We start from the raw sequence: 15888 nt of genomic DNA, 5'->3' as shown, positions 1-15888 counted from the left end.
TACATCACAAGCAATGTTCTCCCTGGCTAAACAGCGGGGAAAAACTCTTCTGGAGTGACGGATCCAGCCGCTTGAAAGCCCCCACATCAACTTCACCACATGCATCCTCCATTGTCTGGAGAAGAGGCATGCGTGCGAGGGGGTGGTGGTCATACACCTTCCATCGACATGCCGGGAAAAAAACTTCAATTGTGTTTAGGAATGGAGAATATGGTGGGAGGTATAGAACAATTAATTGTATGTGGCCGATGAACCAGTTGCTGACCAGAGCAGCCCGGTGGAAACTCGCGTTGTCCTAGATGACAACATACCTGGGCTGCTCTGGTCCACCCCTCTGCTCGGCTGGAATGAGGATGCCATGTAAGTGTGTCCAGGAATGTGATGAGAAGGGCGGTGTTGTAGGGACCAAGTTTGGCATGGGGATGGAGGATGCCTTGCTGGCTAACGGCTGCGCACCTGGTGATATTCCCTCCACGCTGTCCAGGGACATTCACAATGGCACGGTGACCAATAATGTTCTGTCCCCGTCCCTTTCTGTTGGCTAGGTTGAAGCCAGCCTCATCCATGTAAATATAAACGTGCTGAATTGCAGCGGAATACAGCTCCAAGACTCTCTGAAACAGACCACAAGACAATATGTGACATAGACCAGGAGCAGTCAATATGGTGAGGCACAATACACTGGATTACAGTACTGCAATGTGTCTATACAGTGCTGATATGACAGTAAATTCACAGTATAGTACTTACTTGCACATATTCATAGCGGTGTTCTTTAACCCTCTCTGAGTGTTGCTCAAATGGCTCCCTGTAGACCTGTTTCTTCCAGATTTGGTTGCGCTGTAATACACGGTCCAATGTAGACAAGCCCACCTGGTGAATATTATTGAATATCGTATTGTCTGCAATTATGTGGTTCTGGATTCCTCGTAGTCTAATGGTATTGTTTGCCACCACCATGTTCACAATAGCGGTCTCCTGTTCTGGTGTGAACAGCCGGTGTCTTCCACCATGGCCTGGCCATCTCTCAGTTCTGCAGAAGATCCACAATATGATTGGTTACAGTAAGCTAAAATAATCTATTTTCTTTCAATATGAAATGACATTACTGTAACATTGGCCAACAATCACTGAGTAACACAGGCCTACTGATATGTCGGACTGCAGTATACTACGGTATACATACATAAAGAGCATAGTGTAGATGGTATGTAACTTACCGGTTCTCATTGCTGAATGTACGGATGATAGATGCAACAGTGTAGCAGCTCAGGTTGAGCTGAACTCTCTGCCCAGCCTCCCTCATACTCAATCCATGGTTGAGCACATGGTCAACCAATGTGGCCCTGATCTCATCTGAGACAACTGTTCTTCCTCGTCCTCTTCCTCCTCTTCCTCTTCCTCCCGCTCCTTCACCTCTAGCTCTTGCTTCACCATTGACTTCCATTTTCCTCCGAAACAGGAGAGCTCATCTGTAGCCTTTTATAGAGCTATAGCTCGGATTTCTAAGTGAACAATTCAGCAACTAGTGTTTACACCTGTGAGGAGTGGGTGTTGCGAATTGGTGTATAGAGCTTGGCATTGTAATTGGGGTTGCTTTCCAAATGGACTTAAGTGATTTTAATTTTGAATGTTGTTCCTACTGTAGAGAACTGTGTGTAGTGTTTTGCAAAATAATGTGATATAGAATTGAAAACTGAGTGTAAAGCAGGAATTGGTTTAGGGATTTGGTACATGAGTTTCAGGTTTTGGTGATTGTGTTATAAGTTCCAACTTCAATGTGTAAACAATTGGGGAAAAAATGTAATTGAGACTAGGGACTTGGATAAAAACTTGACCGGACAGGGTAAGACGACAAGTCTTGACGCAGATATTAAAAACACATCCTTTGCTCTCGAGGACTGCACCTCCCAATCATTGAGATAGTGCCATCCTCCTCATTGTATGGTTTGGCAGATGTTAGAAATAACCATTGGGTTGGATAGAGACAAAAAAAGCGAAGAAAATAAACACAGGATGTGATAACCTGAAACAGGAAACCCTGTGAATGCTGGGAATGAGCGGTGAACTGCACTTCCTGTATGACAGCACAATGGTGAGCAGTGGCCCCAGATTCCTAAATGAAGCCGTAGTCGTGGGGACAAGGAAGGGCAGCCTGTGTCCTCCGGTCCTTGGCTGATAACAGCATTCTCACACAGAGGGACAGAGGCAGCTAACTGTTTCACTTTCATCCCAAACCCTCCTTCTCAAATAATAGACAAGTGTCATATGTCATAGAGTCTGTGGCTGTACATTCTGTCAAGTGTAGGTTGGTTGGGTACCCAAATTCTTGATTTGTTGAACCATTAGCTTGTGGACCAGACTGTGAACAATATTACTTCCATGGTGTATTGCCTGCCTGGACTTTGCAGTGTACTTTCCCAAGGAGCTAGTTATCGGCCAGCCAAATTCTTTTATAATTGCTATCTCTCTTGTTAGTTTGAGGCTTTAATCCAACAATATTGAACAAAATGATCAAACATACTGTAAAAAGGGTTCAATCAATGTTTGAGATATTATTAGAATGAGTGAATAGAAATGGGAAAATAATGCATTATCACAACAAACAAGATGTTGTGATTATATCTCTGAACCATTGGTCTAGTCTGGCTGTGTTTCCTGTACCATGTTCATGTGATGTCTCGTCTGTAGTGAGGCAGTTAGCGGTGGTGGAGGGATGGATAAAAGCCCTGCTCCCTCCCACAAGACGGAAAATGGAAAGTCAATCTTCTCTGGGAGAGACGATTAATTAGGGGACTATTCAGACGTATTAATGTAAGTACTGTAATTGCACATAGCCAACGTTCTAAGATTATGCAAATGGAGCTCCCACCCACACCGCAGGCCCAGTCTGTCAGAGTGATGTTGTGTATCTTCCTCACCATTCTTTATGAAGGGCTCAGTCGTTGTGTTGGCTGTGTTGTCTGCACGAAGCAGCCAGACTGTCAGTGTTATATTGTGTGTTTCACCTACAGTGGGGAGAACAAGTATTTGATACACTGACGATTTTGCAGGTTTTCCTACTTACAAAGCATGCAGAGGTCTGTAATTTTTATCATAGGTACACTTCAACTGTGAGAGACGGAATCTAAAACAAAAATCCCGAAAATCACATTGTATGATTTTAAGTCATTCATTTGCATTTTTTGAATGACATAAGTATTTGATCACCGACCAACCAGAAAGAATTCCGGCTCTCACAGACCTGTTAGTTTTTCTTTAAGAAGCCCTCCTGTTCTCCACTCATTACCTGTATTAACTGCACCTGTTTGAACTCGTTACCTGTATAAAATACACAATGGCCAAGACCAGAGAACTGTGTAAGGACATCATGGATAAAATATTTAGACCTGCACAAAGCTGGGATGGGTTCCAGGACAATAGGCAAGCAGCTTGGTGAGAAGGCAACAACTGTTGGCGCAATTATTCGAAAATGGAAGAAGTTAAAGATGACGGTCAATCACACTCGGTCTGGGGCTCCATGCAAGATCTCACCTCGTGGGGCATCAATGATCATGAGGAAGGTGAGGGATCAGCCCAGAACTACACGGCAGGACCTGGTCAATGACCTGAAGAGAGCTGGGACCATAGTCTCAAAGAAAACCATTAGTAACACACTACGCCATCATGGATTTAAATCCTGCAGCGCACGCAAGGTTCCCCTGCTCAAGCCAGCGCATGTCCAGGCCCGTCTGAAGTTTGCCAATGACCATCTGCATGATCCAGAGGAGGAATGGGAGAAGGTCATGTGGTCTGATGAGACAAAAATAGAGCTTTGTAGTCTAAACTCCACTCGCCGTGTTTGGAGGAAGAAGAAGGATGAGTACAACCCCAAGAACACCATCCCAACCGTGAAGCATGGAGGTGGAAACATCATTCTTTGGGGATGCTTTTCTGCAAAGGGGACAGGACGACTGTACAGTATTGACGGGAGGATGGATGGGGCCATGTATCGTGAGATCTTGGCCAACAACCTCCTTCCCTCAGTAAGAGCATTGAAGATGGGTCGTGGCTGGGTCTTCCAGCATGACAACTACCCGAAACACACAGCCAGGGTAACCAAGGAGTGGCTCCGTAAGAAGCATCTCAAGGTCCTGGAGTGGCCTAGTCAGTCTCCAGACCTGAACCCAATAGAAAATCTTTGGAGGGAGATGAAAGTCCGTATTGCCCAGCGACAGCCCCGAAACCTGAAGGATCTGGAGAAGGTCTGTATGGAGGAGTGGGCCAAAATTCCTGCTGCAGTGTGTGCAAACCTGGTCAAGAACTACAGGAAATGTATGATCTCTGTAATTGCAAACAAAGGTTTCTGTACCAAATATTAAGTTATGCTTTTCTGATGTATTTATGTCATGCAATAAAATACAAATTAATTACTTAAAAATCATACAATGTGATTTTCTGGATTTATGTTTTAGATTCCGTCTCTCACAGTTGAAGTGTACCTATGATAAAAATTACAGACCTCTACATGCTTTGTAAGTAGGGAAACCTGCAAAATCAGCAGTGTATCAAATACTTGTTCTCCCCACTGTATATCAGCACCGCTCAGATCAACCTATTAACGTTCAGTTGGCAATGATGGTTGTCTGTTCTTCATTTGGGTTATTGTGTACACAGAATCTGAAAACTGCTTGAATACCTCTTATAGTACTTTCCCCACAGATAGTGTATTTTGTTAATGCTTGGTTCTGACTTTGTAGTGCTTTGGCCAGGCTGGTTCCTGGAGTTGTTCTCTGATAGATAAAGCTACATGTTAACTAAATAACCACCCCATGTGGATCAGCAGCAGCAGCATTGTCCATTCAGCTCTATTATCGCTGGGCCACACTGCCTCCTGTCCCCGGGGCCCACGTCAACTAGCACTTCCTCCTAGGAAGGAAACGTTCCTTACCCACAGCGCAGTGTCACACGCTCACAGAGGACAGACCCAAGGAGTTGTACTTTAGCTCAAATATGCTAGAGCAAATATACCAATGTTCTCAGACAACAGTGATGATACCCACATGCTCTCACAAATGTAATACAAACACACTTACTAACACATTCCAACTTCATTCACATAAACAAGCACAGAATCAACAACTTGAGCAACATAAGCAGACACACGCACGCACACACCCACCCACCCACCCACCCACACACACACACACACACACACACAAAACACACACACACACACAACCAGCTGGGTAGTGGGATTAGGATGGAGAGGGAGATCATTTGTCTCAATCTGCAGTGATGATAGTTTGTCAGAGGCTGGAAGAGTGGAGTGGGAGCAGGTGGTGGGAGCGACCGTTGTAAAGAGCCCCACTGTAATCACATCTGCACCACAGAGTCAATGGAGTCCAATGCAGAGCGGACCCACCAACCACACACTCCCGCTGGGTCAGTTCCCTCCACCTGGGTCCACAGTTAGACAATTACACACAGGGGATGTCCTCCATCACCAATCCGAGACGTGGACACAGGGCACAGGGCAGGGCCCAGAGCTGAGACAGAGCTGGGTATACACACACTGAACTCACCACTTACCCTTATGACTATGACTGACACTATAGCTCACCCTTATACTGTACTCACCCTTATACTGTGCTTATACTCCAAAGCAATTTCAGGCAGTATTGTGTTCTTGAAATATGCTAAATGTTCAAGTAGTAGGGGTATTCATAGGAAGTGTTATTATCTTGATTTTATTTTTTCTTTAGAGTATTATTAGGATATGACTGGTATTAGAGACCATCATCGCAATTATTAATCCATTTTACAAAATGGTTTGACTCTCAATCTCATTCCCTTGTATTCTTCTCTATTTCTCGATGACCCCTCCTCTCATGGCAACAATAGATGGTATTTTTGTCTCATTGAAATATATTGTATAGTAATACTGTTGATGGTTGGTATGGCAACCTAGGAGTCAGATGAACCTAGGAGTCAGATGATCTCATTACTGGCACTTGGAAAAAACATTTCTCTCTCCCTCTCTGAGGATTACCCCTTTTCATGATGATTTCCCTATCTCTCTCTCCATATCTCTCTCCATATCTCTCCCTGTCTTTCCCACTATCTCTCTCCCTTTCTCTCTCTCCTTATATCTCTCTCCCTATCTCCCTCCCTCCTAAAAGGTCAGATGTCCTCCATGGTGGAGATAGAGAAAATCTGTAAAAGGTCTATTCAGCAGCCCCCCCCCATTCCCCTATTGCACCCCACAATCATTATGTTCCTTTTTGTTGCACCAAATAAAGGAGTGAGGGAAGAGGGGAGGGAAGACAGGAACCTTGAGTCTGCTTTTCTTCAGAGCACGTTTAAAATCTATCTCTTTTTTTCTATCCTTCTCTTTTCTATTCCTCAAAGCTTTCTTTTGTGTGGAAAATAGCCCTTGAACTGGTGGTGGAGTAGTGGTCTGTGTTGACTTTCTGAAATGTCTTTGCTTAACATCATCACTCCATTACTCCACAACTATCCTCCCTCCCTCCCTCCCTCCCTCCCTCCCTCCCTCCCTCCCTCCCTCCCTCCCTCCCTCCCTCCCTCCCTCCCTCCCTCCCTCCCTCCCTCCCTCCCTCCCTCCCCCTCCCTCCCTCCCTCCCTCCCTCACTTCCTTGCTTCCTTGCTTCCTAACTTGCTTCCTAACTTCCTAGTTCCCATTCTCTCTACTCTTTTGCTCTTGCTCTTGCTCTTGCTCTTGCTCTTCTTGCTCTTGCTCTTGCTCTTGCTCTTGCTCTCACTCTCAATTCAATTCAAAGGGCTTTATTGGCATGGGAAGGCAATGTTTACATTTCCAAAGCAAGTGAAGTAGCTAATATATTAACAATATAAAAGGAACAGTAAACATTACTCTTACAAAAGATCCAAAGTTATAGAGACATTTCAAGTGTCATGTTATGGCTATATACAGTGTTGTAATGATGTGCAAATAGATAACCCTGCTTATCCTCAACACTGGGGCCCCACAAGGGTGCGTTCTGAGCCCTCTCCTGTACTCCCTGTTCACCCATGACTGCGTGGCCACGCACGCCTCCAACTCAATCATCAAGTTTGCTGACGACACAACAGTTGTAGGCTTGATTACCAACAACGACGAGACGGCCTACAGGGAGGAGGTGAGGGCCCTCGGAGTGTGGTGTCAGGAAAATAACCTCATACTCAACGTCAACAAAACTAAGGAGATGATTGTGGACTTCAGGAAACAGCAGAGGGAACACCCCCCTATCCACATTGATGGAACAGTAGTGGAGAGGGTAGTAAGTTTTAAGTTCCTCGGCGTACACATCACAGACAAACTGAATTGGTCCACCCACACAGACAGCATCGTGAAGAAGGCGCAGCAGCGCCTCTTCAACCTCAGGAGGCTGAAGAAATTCGGCTTGTCACCAAAAGTACTCACAAACTTCTACAGATGCACAATCGTATCACCGCCTGGTACGGCAACTGCTCCGCCCACAACCGTAAGGCTCTCCAGAGGGTAGTGAGGTCTGCACAACGCATCACCGGGGGCAAACTACCTGCCCTCCAGGACACCTACACCACCCGATGTCACAGGAAGGCCATAAAGATCATCAAGGACAACAACCACCCGAGCCACTGCCTGTTCACCCCGCTATCATCCAGAAGGCGAGGTCAGTACAGGTGCATCAAAGCTGGGACCGAGAGACTGAAAAACAGCTTCTATCTCAAGCCATCAGACTGTTAAACAGCCACCACTAACATTGAGTGGCTGCTGCCAACACACTGACTCAACTCCAGCCACTTTAATAATGGGAATTGATGGAAATTAATGTAAAATATATCACTAGCCACTTTAAACAATGCTACTTAATATAATGTTTACATACCCTACATTATTTATCTCATATGTATACGTATATACTGTACTCTATATCATCTACTGCATCTTTATGTAATACATGTATCACTAGCCACTTTAAACTATGCCACTTTGTTTACATACTCATCTCATATGTATATACTGTACTCGATACCATCTACTGCATCTTGCCTATGCCGCTCTGTACCATCACTCATTCATATATCTTTATGTATATATTCTTTATCCCTTTACACTTGTGTGTATAAGGTAGTAGTTTTGGAATTGTTAGCTAGATTACTCGTTGGTTATTACTGCATTGTCGGAACGAGAAGCACAAGCATTTCGCTACGCTCGCATTAACATCTGCTAACCATGTGTATGTGACAAATAAAATGTGATTTGATTTGATTTGCATATGGCTGTCTCTCTCATTAGCAAGGCTATGATCACTGGCTCACTTTGACATAGTCAAAGCTTTCCTTAATTTTGGGTCAGTCACAGTACTCTCTGTTTAGGGCCAAGTAGCACTCTAGTTTACTCCGTTTTTTTGTTAATTCTTTCCAATGTGTCTAGTAATTATATTTTTGTTTTCTAATGATTTGGTTGGGTCTAACTGTATTGCTGTCCTGGGGCTCTGTGGTGTCTGTTTGTGTTTGTGTCCAGGTTCATCTCTCTTAATTTTATGTTCCTTTAAAAGGCGTTCACAGCTTTGTGGAAGTTACCTGTGGAGCTGATGTTTAGGCCAAGGTATGTAGAATGGTTTGTGTGCTCTAGAGCAAGGGTGTCTAGATGGTATTTGTATTTGTGGGCCTGGCAACTATTTTTGTCTTACTGAGATTTACTGCCAGGGCCCAGGTCTGACAGAGTCTGTGTGGAAGATCTCGGTGCTGCTGTAGATTCTCCTTGGTTGGGGACAGTAGCACCTAGTAGGGTGAGGCCGGTGCTGCAGACTTCTAATACCCTTGTCATTTTGTTGATATGTATGTTGAAGAGAGTAGGGCTCAAGCTGCATCCCTGTCTCACCTCACTGCCCTGTGGAAAGAAATGTGTGTTTTTTGACAATTTTAACCACACACTTGTTGTTTGTGTACATGGATTTTAGAATGTTGTATGTGTTTCCCCCAACACCTCTTTCCATAGCAAACCATCATGCCAAATTGAGTCAAAAGTTTTTTTTAAATCAACAAAGCATGAGAAGACTTTGCCTTTGTTTTGGTTTGTTTGTTTGTCAATTAGGGTGTGCTTGGTATACTTGGTCTGTTGTATGGTAATTTGATAAAAAGCCAATTTGACATTTGCAGAGTACATTGGTTTCCCTGTGGAAATGCACGAGTCTGCTGTTTATTGATAATGCAGAGGATTTTCCCAAGGTTGCTGTTGATGCATATCCCACGGTAGTTATTGGGGTCAAATTTGATTGAACTTTTGTGGATTGGGGTGATCAGTCCTTGGTTCCAAATATTGGGGAATATGCCAGAGCTAAGGATGATGTTAACTTCTTGATGCTACCCATCCTGTTAGCGGGATAATTTTCGTCAGCAACCGCTGAATAGCATAGTGCCGCAGTCAAATAACATTACTAAAAAATATTAATATTCATGAAATCTCAAGTGCAATATTGCAAAACACAGCTTAGCCTTTTGTTAATCCACCTGTCGTGTCAGATTTTGAAATTATGCTTTACAGCGAAAGCTATCCAAGCGTTTGTGTAAGTTTATCGATAGCATAACAAAACATTATGTACACTAAGCATTAAGTAGCTAGGTCACGAAAATCAGAAAAGCAATCAAATTAATCGTTTACCTTTGAGGATCTTCGGATGTTTTCACTCACGAGACTCCCAGTTACACAACAAATGTTCCTTTTGTTCCATAAAGAATATTTTTATACCCAAAATATCTCTGTTTATTTGTCGCGTTATGTTCAGAAATCCACAGGAAAGAGCGGTCACGACAACGCAGACGTATATTCCAAATAATATCCATAATGTCCACAGAAACATGTCAAACATTTTTTATAATCAATCTTCAGGTTGTTTTAAAAATATATATTCGATAATATATCAACCGGGTGTGTAGGTTTTTCAGTAACACCGGGAGAAACAATGGTCGCTTTACTCTGTAGTGCAAAACTCACTCTGAGAGCCCCCACCTATCCACTTACGCAATGTGATCTTTCACGCTCATTTTTCTAAATAAAAACCTGAAACGATGTTTTAAAGACGGTTGACACCTTAGGGAAGCCAGAGAAAAAGGAATCTAGTTGATATCCCTTTAAATGGAGGATAGGCATGCATAGGAACAGAGAGGTTTCAAAATAAGAGGCACTTCCTGATTGGATTTTCCTCAGGTTTTCGCCTGCAATATCAGTTCTGTTATACTCACAGACAATATTTTTACAGTTTTGGAAACTTTAGAGTGGTTTCTATCCTAATCTGATATGCATATTCTAGTTTCTGGGCCCGAGATATAGACAGTTTCAAATGGGTACGTTTTTTTTTAGCCAAAAACGAAAATACCGCCCCCTACACGCAAAAGGTTAAAGAGTATAAGTATAGCCAATTGGCATTTTTGGTCTTTATATTTTATAATTTTATTTAGGATACCATCAACACCACAGGCCTTTTTGGGTTGGGGGGTTTGTGTTTTGTCCTTTAGTTCAGTTAATGTAATTGGAGAATCCAGTGGCTTCTGGTAGTCTTTAATAGTTGATTATAAGATTTGTGTTTGATCATGTATATATTTTTGCTGATTGTTCTTTGTTATAGAGACAAAAAGATTGGAGACATGGCTTTATCCATACATCTCCATTTTGGATAGATAACTCTTCATGTTGTTGTTTGCTTAGCATGTTCCAATTTTACCAGAAGTGGTTAGATTCTATGGAGTTTTCAATTACAATGAGCTGATTTCTTACGTGGTGTTCCTTCTTTTTCCATAGTGTATTTCTGCATTGTTTAAGTAATTCACCATAGTGATGGAGTAGGCTCAGGTGTTCAGTGTCTCTATGTTTCTGGTTGGATAGGTTTCTCAATTTCTTTCTTATGTTTTTGCATTCTTCATCAAACCATTTGGCATTGTTGTTTGTTTTCTTGGGTTGTCTGCTTGACATTTTTATTATTTGATAGGAAAGCTGAGAGGTCAAATATACTGTTTAGGTTTTCTGCTGCCAAGTGTACATATTCATTATTACAGTAAAACATTTTGTCCAGGAAATTGTCGAAAAGGGTTTGAATTTGTTAATGTCTAATTGTTTTTTGGTAGGTTTTTATATTACTTTCCTTCCATCTAGAGCATTTCCTAATATTATTCAGTTCCTTTGGCTTTAATGCCTCATCATTGAGTTTTGCTCTGTTTAAGTAGACTGTGATTTTGCTGTTATCTGATAGAGGTGTCTATGGGCTGACTGTGAGCGCTCTGAAAGACTCTGTGTTGAGGTCAGTGATAAAGTAGTCTACAGTACTACTGCCAAGATATGAGCTATAGATGGTTTTTCTTTGTTTTTACTATTTTCTACATTGTAGAATAATAGTGAAGACATCAAAACTATAAAAAAACACATATGGAATATCATGTAGTAACCAAAAAAGTGTTGAACAAATCTAAATCTATTTTATATTTGAGATTCTTCTCATAGCCACCCTTTGCCTGGATGACAGCTTTGCACACTTTTGGCATTCTCTCAACTAGCTTCATGAGGTAGTCACCTGGAATGCATTTCAATTAACAGGTTTGCATTCTTAGAAGTTATTTTGTGGATTTTTTTTCCTTCTTAATGCATTTGGGTCAATCAGTTGTGTTGTAATAAGGTAGGGGGGTATACAGAAAATAGCCCTATTTGGTAAAAGACCAAGTCCATATTATGGACAAAGAGAAACAAAGAGACAAAGAGAAACGACAGTCCATCATTACTTTAAGACATGAATGTCAGTCAATATGAAACACTTCATATTACCAGCCTCAGAAATTGCAGGCCAAATAAATGCTTCACAGAGTTCAAATAACAGACACATCTCAACATCAACTGTTCAAAGACGACTGCGTGAATCAGGTCTTCATGGCCGAATTGCTGCAAAAGAAACCACTACTAAAGAACACTAATGAGAAGAAGACCGGTGGAAATTTGTCCTTTGGTCCGAAGTCCAAATTTGAGATTATTGGTCTTTGTGAGATAGGGTGCGGGTGAACTGATGTTATCCGCACGCGTATTTCCCACCGTAAAGCATGGAGAAGGAGGCGTTATGGTGTGGGGGTTCTTTACTGGTGATACTATCGGTGACACTTAACCAGCATGGCTACTACAGCATTCTGCAGCGATACGCCATCCCATCTGGTTTGGGCTAAGTGGGACTATAATTTGTTCTTCAACAGGACAATGACCCAACACACCTCCAGGCATTGTAATGGCTATTTTACCAAGAAGGAGAGTGATGGAGTGCTGCATCAGATGACCTGGCCTTCACAATCTCCCAACCTCAAACAAATTGAGATGGTTTGGGACAAGTCGGAATGCAGAGTGAAGGAAAAGCAGTCAACAAGTGCTCAGGATATGTGGGAACTCCTTCTAGACTGTTTGGAAAGCATTCCAAGTTAAACTGGTTGAAATAGTGCCAAGAGGGTTCAAAGCTGTCATCAAGGCAAAGGGTCGCTACTTTGAAGAATCTGAAATATAAAATATATTTGTTTAACACTTTTTGGGTCATGATTCCATGTGTGTTATTTCATAGTTTTGATGTGTTCACTATTATTCTACAATGTAGAAAATAGTAAAAATAAATAAAACCCTTGAATGAGTAGGTGTTCTAAAACGTTTGATCTGTAGTGTACCTACTATAGGAGTTCACTCGAAGCCTACCATTGACTATGTACATACCCATTGTGTGACAGAGCTGCGGAAGTTGTGACCCGTTTTGTTGGTTATATCATAGTTGTGTCTAGGGGGGCATATGGGGAGGGAATGCTGTCACCTCCAGGTAGGTGTTTGTCTGCCTGTGTGCTGAGGGTGTCAGGTTCTTGTCCAGTTTTGGCATTTAGGTTGCCACAGACTAGTACATATCCCTGGGCCTGGAAATGATTAATCTCCCGCTCTAGGATGGAGAAGCTGTCTTCATTAAAGGATGGGGATTCTAGTGGGGGTATATAGGTAGCACACAAGAGGACATTTTTCTCTGTTGAGATCATTTCTCTCTGTCTTTCTCTTTCTGTCTCTGTCTCTCTCTCTTTATCTCTGTCTTTTTCTTTCTGTCTCTTGCTCTCTCTCCCTCTTTATCTCTCTTGCCCTCACATAGTGCGAGAAGAGTGAATTTGGGCCACCCTTCCAGTCCCCATTCTCTCTAACCTCTCCTCTAACCTCTCCTCTAACTCAGCCCCATAGCCATTGTCGACAAGGTCTGTTAAGATGACAAAGACAGCATGTCCTTTAACAGACCCTACATGCTCCACCTTAGGAATGTCCTGGCCTTTAGTTTCCTATCCTACTGGCACTATCAGCCATGAAGAACCAGGGGAGACCTGTGGAGAGTGGAGAGGTCTATAAGCCCAGATTGGTCCATGCAGGGTTCTATTCAGCTGCCTGGCTGCTCCATTGACCCAACCTTTCTGCTGCGGTAAACATTTTACTCAGCCTGCTTCTGCCTTGATCAATAGCCTTCCATTAATAATGTATCTCATTGATTAGTTTGGCCCCTGAGTAAATTGATCAATTATGCTAATCTCTTTTATTGTAGTGTGGTGACGAATGAGGGCCAAACTGTTTTGGGTTAAACCTCTGGGCTTCTCACTGAACACAATGAGAGTGTCAGAGTAATAGCTTGGTTCTGCCCTATCCTCCTTCTACCACGGTCTACAGTATCTGTGTTGTCCTATCCTCCTTCTACCAAGGTCTACAGTATATGTGTTGTCCTATCCTCCTTCTACCACGGTCTACAGTATCTGTGTTGTCCTATCCTCCTTCTACCAAGGTCTACAGTATATGTGTTGTCCTATCCTCCTTCTACCAAGGTCTACAGTATGTTTGTTGTCCTATCCTCCTTCTACCAAGGTCTACAGTATGTTTGTTGTCCTATCCTCCTTCTACCACGGTCTACAGTATCTGCGTTGTCCTATCCTCCTTCTACCAAGGTCTACAGTATATGTGCTGTCCTATCCTCCTTCTACCACGGTCTACAGTATCTGCGTTGTCCTATCCTCCTTCTACCAAGGTCTACAGTATGTTTGTTGTCCTATCCTCCTTCTACCAAGGTCTACAGTATGTTTGTTGTCCTATCCTCCTTCTACCAAGGTCTACAGTATATGTGCTGTCCTATCCTCCTTCTACCAAGGTCTACAGTATGTTTGTTGTCCTATCCTCCTTCTACCAAAGTCTACAGTATGTTTGTTGTCCTATCCTCCTTCTACCAAGGTCTACAGTATATGTGCTGTCCTATCCTCCTTCTACCAAGGCCTACAGTATATGTGTTGTCCTATCCTCCTTCTACCAAGGTCTACAGTATGTTTGTTGTCCTATCCTCCTTCTACCAAGGTCTACAGTATGTTTGTTGTCCTATCCTCCTTTTACCAAGGTCTACAGTATGTTTGTTGTCCTATCCTCCTTCTACCAAGGTCTACAGTATGTTTGTTGTCCTATCCTCCTTCTACCAAGGTCTACAGTATGTTTGTTGTCCTATCCTCATTCTACCAATGTCTACAGTATGTGTGTTGTCCTATCCTCCTTCTACCAAGGTCTACAGTATATGTGTTGTCCTATCCTCCTTCTACCAAGGTCTACAGTATGTTTGTTGTCCTATCCTCCTTCTACCAATGTCTACAGTATGTTTGTTGTCCTATCCTCCTTCTACCAATGTCTACAGTATGTGTGTTGTCCTATCCTCCTTCTACCACGGTCTACAGTATCTGCGTTGTCCTATCCTCCTTCTACCAATGTCTACAGTATGTGTGTTGTCCTATCCTCCTTCTACCACGGTCTACAGTATCTGCGTTGTCCTATCCTCCTTCTACCAATGTCTACAGTATATGTGCTGTCCTATCCTCCTTCTACCAATGTCTACAGTATGTTTGTTGTCCTATCCTCCTTCTACCAATGTCTACAGTATGTGTGTTGTCCTATCCTCCTTCTACCACGGTCTACAGTATCTGCGTTGTCCTATCCTCCTTCTACCAATGTCTACAGTATGTTTGTTGTCCTATCCTCCTTCTACCAATGTCTACAGTATGTTTGTTGTCCTATCCTCCTTCTACCAAGGTCTACAGTATATGTGCTGTCCTATCCTCCTTCTACCAATGTCTACAGTATGTTTGTTGTCCTATCCTCCTTCTACCAATGTCTACAGTATGTGTGTTGTCCTATCCTCCTTCTACCACGGTCTACAGTATCTGCGTTGTCCTATCCTCCTTCTACCAATGTCTACAGTATGTGTGTTGTCCTATCCTCCTTCTACCACGGTCTACAGTATCTGCGTTGTCCTATCCTCCTTCTACCAATGTCTACAGTATGTTTGTTGTCCTATCCTCCTTCTACCAATGTCTACAGTATGTTTGTTGTCCTATCCTCCTTCTACCAAGGTCTACAGTATCTGCGTTGTCCTATCCTCCTTCTACCAATGTCTACAGTATGTTTGTTGTCCTATCCTCCTTCTACCAATGTCTACAGTATGTGTGTTGTCCTATCCTCCTTCTACCACGGTCTACAGTATCTGCGTTGTCCTATCCTCCTTCTACCAATGTCTACAGTATGTGTGTTGTCCTATCCTCCTTCTACCACGGTCTACAGTATCTGCGTTGTCCTATCCTCCTTCTACCAATGTCTACAGTATATGTGCTGTCCTATCCTCCTTCTACCAATGTCTACAGTATATGTGCTGTCCTATCCTCCTTCTACCAATGTCTACAGTATGTTTGTTGTCCTATCCTCCTTCTACCAATGTCTACAGTATGTTTGTTGTCCTATCCTCCTTCTACCAATGTCTACAGTATGTGTGTTGTCCTATCCTCCTTCTACCACGGTCTACAGTATGTGTGTTGTCCTATCCTCCTTCTACCAATGTCTAC

The sequence above is a fragment of the Oncorhynchus keta genome, chromosome 14, assembly GCF_023373465.1.
Source record: "Oncorhynchus keta strain PuntledgeMale-10-30-2019 chromosome 14, Oket_V2, whole genome shotgun sequence".
NCBI classification, from domain to species: domain Eukaryota; kingdom Metazoa; phylum Chordata; class Actinopteri; order Salmoniformes; family Salmonidae; genus Oncorhynchus; species Oncorhynchus keta.
This window is presented reverse-complemented; position numbering follows the sequence as displayed.